Below are 6,882 nucleotides of genomic sequence, written 5' to 3'. Positions count from 1 at the left end.
CGGATCTCTCTCCCCACTCCGGGCATGCGGATGGCAGAAAAGGTGAGGCTCAGGGCCTGGGAGGAGCAGAGGCACATCCCATCTGCTTTGATTTTCTGGCAGAAGGTGGGAATTACTTAAACCAAACTCTTCCTCAGGAGTGCTCTGGCTTTAGCAAAAGCGCTCTTCACTGGAAACATCTTCACTGTGTGACCTGGGTGTGTTGCAAGCAATCTGAGGAAGTCTGTGCGGAACTCTGGTATAGAAGCACTTTGTGGTGTGTGAAATGAGAGCATTTGTAGCCAGGGATTTGGCAAGAGCTTCTGAACTTATAGGAACTCAGTAACTGCAATCAGTCCCTGCTGTCTTCTCCCCAGTCTTTGCAAGTGTTTGTGTGGCCTTTTATTGGGAGAGATCTGCTGTTTCCATTTTGTTTTTCAAAACCAATGCCTACATCCAGAAATCCCATGCTTGGGAGCTTGTTCTGTCTGACCTGATGGTGGAAAAACTGCACAGCTCAAAAGCAATGGTAGTTGATCTGTGCTATTGTTTGGTCTGTCCCTTGTGCCACCCCCCAAAGGTCTGATGACTCTCCTACCTACCTTCTCATCAGGAGTGAGAACACAGGGACTCTGATCTCTCCACTTCGGAGCTATTGACTGTGTCTCAGTTTGAAGAGACTGGAATGTTTGCCAAAGAGGATGAGCTATGTGACAGACCAAACTCCTCTCTCTCAGCAATTGTAAATTCAAAATTAAGGGGCTTTAATTGAGGAAGTGTGGAAAAAAAAAGAAGAAATAACAACCCTTTATTAAACTCATTCATCACTGAACATGATTTCCATTGCAGAGACACAATGGCTGAATAAATCTGTGTTAAAGAATAGATGCTCCCCCCACCATGTGATGCATGGTAGTATTTTTATAATCAGTAAATACTGCAGAGCGATTTCTAAAAGATTAGATGTATCTAAAAGACATTGCTGACAGCTTTTAAGTGTTGTATAGCAAGAGTAATTCACAGCCCGTAGTCACACAGAAATTACAAACTCAGTGTGTCATTCTTCTACTGACATTTAAGAAATGGTGAAACAGAAACTTCTTTATTGTTACATTTTATACGAAAATTAGGTCCTTAAAAGACTCTGTGTAGTACAGACTTATATGTAAGAAATAATTAAGATTACATGTTTACCTTTGTAATATTTGAGCACAAATCTGTACAATCTGCCCTGTTACACTGGGCATGTATGATTGACATAGCATAAAGACAAAACACTAAAGTATTAAAAAAATCCTTGTGTTCATCCTTTTAGCACTAGCAGAACACAGAAGTCCACATAGACAGATAATCAGTGTTTCAGGCTTTCACCAATCGGCCTATCCTAGAGGTGAGGCTGCTAATGTTCAAACTAGACTTGCAGAAGTACATATATATATATATATATATATATATATATGTATATGTGGATTTTTTCAGCAAATCTGCTGCTGAGCAAAGTCCTAATCTAATGGTTCCATATAGCTGAAATGTGTAGCTGTTCTGAGCAACTTACTGCAGTTGAATCCCTTTAGGCATTGTGAGACGTGTGTTGTCAGAGCCAAACCAGAAACCTTGCTGCCCTAACCTTCCTGACTGGCTCCTCGATAGCACTGCTGTCTCTGAAGCAAACTCACCTACCAAATTTAGCCTACCAAATTGACTCACTTCCCACAAATGCAAGCTGATGGACATGAGAAATAGTGCCTCTGTAAAACACCATACCAGAGCATCTTACCTATCAATCATGTTCCCTCAATTTTCTAGCATAATACATGAGTAACCCCCAGGCTGAAGACCTTTTGGCTGGAATCACCTGTGATTGTTTGAGATAGGGGGTAACATAAATTCTTCTGTTACTTCTTTTTCCTTTCTTCCAACACACTGAATGAATTTGGTATTGTTCTGAATTGTGGCTGGAGTCTTATCTAGGAGGAACCAGTAGATAACTGAGAAAAAACTAGTTGGAGATATTTGCTAATAGGAAGTGTTTGCTAAAATGTTATATCAGAGAACTGGTGGGAATAACAATGCTACTGAAAAAACAGAAAATTCCTTAGGGAACAGGAATTACTAAACAGCAAGTAGAAACTGTTTAAATTCACCTATTGGTAGTCATAACCATGCATGCAGAAGTAGGAGTACGAGGGCAGGTGTAAAAAGTCTGCATTTTCTCAGAAATTGGGAGTACTTTGATATAAGACAGAATTCAGCTGTTCTTATGTTCCTGAAAGGACATCCGAATGAATGAAAAGAACTAGACAGTGGAGTCTTAGCATGATCATTTCAAGGAATATGTAAAAGAAAGTAAGTAGTGAAAGAAACTTTATTGAAATAAGAATGGCAAACTGCCCTGTTATAGAGAGAGACTTATTCAGTAAAGGGGGGTGGTGGTAGTTAAATAGTCATGAGTGCCAGAAAGGACAAAACAGCTCTCAAAGAGCCATTTATTACCACTTGGTTAATGAACTTTTCTTTACAATGGTAAACAGACTATATCACAAAGGAAAATAAAATATGTAGATATGCCGTATGACTACAGGTTGCGTGGACTGGGGAAACTCAGTTTCGATTGTTGAAAAAATCCTGAGCAACCTTGGAATCAATTGAGAATACCGCTTCAAATCTGGAAAAGATAAGGCAAGTACAGCACATAACTTGAAAGAGAGCAGGAAAGGACTTGACAAATTATAAGTCTGTCAGCCTAATGTTAACAACAGTTAAAGTGCTAGAACATTTACTTTTGTGAGCATCTGTGGGACAACAATGCCAATTAAAGTATCCAATGTAGATTTCTCAAGATCAAATAATGAAAACCTCTGTAATTTCCTCTTCTGGTAGAACCAGCCTACTAAATAAGGGAGAAACAGGTTATATGAGATACTGGCTTCAGTATGTCACTGCCCTGCTTGATATTCTTATTTGCTGGAAAGGTGGTCTGGATGAAACGGTCATCCAGTGGGGAAACAACGCAATTCTCAGCCATGTGCTCTCAGTGTAGGACTACCGCATAAGCCTGTCTATAGCATGCTTCTGTTCAAAATTTTAGTTATTGGCCTGGATGGTGGAAAAAAGAACATATTGAGAAAGTCTGCAGATATCACTGTACTACAGAGGGTTTTAAATATCGCAGAGGAAAGAGAGGAGGACTTGAATTCGGAGTATAATAAACAGTTGACACTCAAAAGAACATTCCTTTTGTGATCACATCCAAAAAATAAATGCAAATAATATTCCTTTTATCTGTATATATTATATTTTTAAAGGTTAGCTTTTTCTTTAAATTCATGACATGAATATATACAAACTAGGGAAAAATATCTTAATAAGCAGTCAGTGGTCTTCGCAGAATTTAGTAACCCTGTGACTCACCACACTAAACCTCACAACATTACAGAGGAAGAGTATATCTTTTCTGAGGAATAGCTGAGTAAGATTCTCATGATTAATTGAGTAAGTAACTGATATCATTAGGAGCTGTTTTAACATATCCAAGAGAAGCAAACCAGACTGGATAGATGAAATAAACTGTGGTGAACATTTAGGAACAAGTGATCAAGCATAATCATATATCATAGAATCACAGAATTATAGAATCACAGAATACACTGAGTTGGAAGAGACCCATCAAGATAACTGAGTCCAACTCCTGGCCCTGTGTATATACCAGATGTGAGGAAAAATCACAGAATTGATTACTCTGTGGGGAGATACTAATGGAACATGACGGGGGGTGAACAGAAAGGAAAGAGTCTACTATTTTAGAACTACAATGGAAAAGCAAATTTAAAAAAACAGCTAATGTCATATTGTGCACAATAGGCCATATTGTTAATGATAGGGAGAGGATACGTAAACACATCATCAGGTTGTTTAAACTGGCAACACCAGTTTGTACATATGGAGAATAATTTTATCACAGAAAAACAAGATATTCCTGATATCTGTTTTTCCCTTGTGGCTTTTCTCTGTGGAAAAGTACTCCTAAAATGTGCTGTGAACTTTCCCCAACTGTGTTTGGTGTTGCAGTTCGCTGACTCCTTTTGTGGTCCTCCAGTGCAGCTGCATTAGTTTTTTTGGAAATGCTTCAGTGGAGACTCAGGCATGTCCTACCACCTGCCATTTGGTGTGAAATGGAGAAGTACAGTTTGCAGTGGTATTTCATGAGGTGTGACACCAGACCTTTTCATTATAATAAACAGGGATCTGGATCTCCCTTTAACATTTCTAATTGTAATTTTTTTTTTTTGTCCTCTGAGGTGAAGGGAGAAGATACTGGAGGAACCTTATGTACTTTTCTTATTGTAAGACATTAGATTAGTAGAATCCTTGGTCCACTTTTCCTGTGAGGGCTGGGAAGAGAATGATATGAGATCAGAAAACATATGTGGACAGAAACTTTCCTTCACTAATGCGTGAGACTCCTCTTTTGTGAATAATGTGAACAATAGTTATCAGAAAAAGATTACAGAATTCTTTATCAGAGGATACAAAGAATCTGCCATTTGAATTCATGGTAAGAAAGGATGAAAGAGTGGAACAGGCCACTGTCCTGCTTACACAATCCCTAAATCAAAGAAAGATTCCAGTTTATTGGACCAAATCTGTTCTTGAGTAGAAAAAGGAGGGGGCATTGGAAGTACATATATATGTATATAGAAGAAAAGGTGACTTGACCACCTCCTTGCAGTCCTAAACTCTGTATAATGGGAACTTTTCCCAGACTTTCATGGCAATTCACATCAGATGTCAGAGTTAAAAAACCAGTGAGATAATTGTACCACTGATATCTCTTTAATGGCTGTTGCTTTGAATTGTGTCACTCCAGAGAGAGACTATAGTTTCAGTTATCAATACCAAAAAACCTCACATTATTGAATCAATCATTTGTAGAAAATTGATTCAAATCAAGCATGCAGTTTATGTCTGTGTTTATATTGCTTTAGCTGATGCACACTGTGAAATTCATGACTGGTTTTATGCCAAAAGCCAAACACAGGAGGTCAGATTATATTGGTCTTACGGTACAAAGCCCATCAAAAGGTGTGAAAATATCTCAAATTGCCAATAATTTGTGCTGTATCAGTGCTTTTGTGTCATGTGATGGTACTGATTTTGATCTAGTAATGGGAGCCCTAAAGCCAGACCCAGTGTGTCATGAAACTACAGATTGATGCCATAGTTGCAGTTATTTTTGCAAGTACATCACAACTGGTAAAAAAATCTCCCCCCTGTTTCGCCTGTGGATGTGTCATGGTTTAACCCCAGACCTAAGTACCATCCAGTTACTTGCTCACTCCCACACTGATTGCCTCCCACCCCAGTGGGGAGAAAAATTGCGAAAAAAAGTGAAACTCACGGGTTGAGATAAGAACAGTCACATAATTGAAGCAAAGACAAATACTGTTATTATAATAACACTAATGATAATCATAAAAATAATAATAGTAATGACTGTAATGAAAAGGAGAGAGAGAGAGAGAGAGAGATTGAGAGGAATAAAATCCAAGAGAAACAAATGACGCACAATACAGTTTCTCACCATCCACTGATCAATGCCTAGTCCAGCCCAGCCCAAAGATGTGATCAGCCCCTCTTGGCCTAAACCCTCCCCTATTCCAGTTTATATACTGGGCATGACATCTATTGTATAGAATATGTCTTTGGCCTGTTTGAGTCAGCTCTCCTGGCCACGCTCCCTCCCGGAGTCCTGTGCACCTGCTCACTGGCAGAGCATAGGAAGCTGAAAAGTCCTTAGTTTAGGGTAAGTACAAATTAGCAACAACTAAAACATCAGTGTGTTATCAACATTATCCTCATATTGAATGCAGCACTGTACCAGTTAGTAGGAAGTACATCATCATGTCCAAACCCAGGATACGATGCATGTTCTTATTTCTACATTGCAGTTTGTTGTAACCTCACTTTTGGCAGTGCCAGAATGCATGAGCTGTGCTGCACCCTGGGCCAGGGAAAGTAAGCATCCCCCAAAATGCTGTTATTTATTTATTCCTTTTTAGACTGGGCAATCTCAGTGATTTAGGGATTAAATTTGCAGATTCCACCAAGCTGTACAAAATCAACTGAGGACTGATACCTTGTGGCATGAGGTAGGAATGAGTAGTCACAGACAGAAGTCACTTGGGTTACCTTTGTCACTTAAGGAAATGTGCATAGCACATAACACAAAATAAAACTAAGAAGCTCTTATGGACAAAACAAGGTTTATTCTGGAAGAAGGGGCAAACCCATAGACGACGGCTAAAATTACCATTGAAATAAAAAAGGAAAGGGGCATACTATTGATTCTGACTGCAGCCAAATTCTTGGCTTTGCCCTGAGCTACCAATTCGTGAATTGCCTCAAATGGCCAGTACTTTGCAGATGACCCATAAGCCTGTACTTTGCAGGGGAATCAGCAGAAATGAATTACTGAACATTGCAGATTTTTTTTAAATATTCAGAGAAGTACTGTGTATTAAATATGTATTTATCATGCCCAGCCAGTGTGAATATAATTTATGAGTGATTATAGAATCACAGACTGGAAAAGGCTTAGTTAAGGTTGAAAATATACTATGTCTAGATTTGCTTTAAAAAAAAGGTGATTTTGAATGTTTTTATTTTCAAAATGGGTACTTTAATGTTCAAGAAATGAATCGGGGAAGCAGCTGAGTGCTTATGAACAGATGTGAATATGATTCCTTATGGGGAAGTGTAGTAAAAAATGTATCACAAACATTTAAAAAACTTCTCAAAACTAGCAGAGATGATTACTCTGAAAGTTACTGTTATAGGTTTACTTGTTCTAAAAAAAAAACAAGCAGGAATTATTCTTTCCCCTGTATCACTGTAAAAGAAATA

This window comes from Pipra filicauda, unplaced genomic scaffold (assembly GCF_003945595.2).
Source record: "Pipra filicauda isolate LSUMZ 115617 unplaced genomic scaffold, ASM394559v2 scaffold34_size3990699_pilon, whole genome shotgun sequence".
Classification (NCBI taxonomy): domain Eukaryota; kingdom Metazoa; phylum Chordata; class Aves; order Passeriformes; family Pipridae; genus Pipra; species Pipra filicauda.
Note: the sequence above shows the minus strand (reverse complement) of the source record.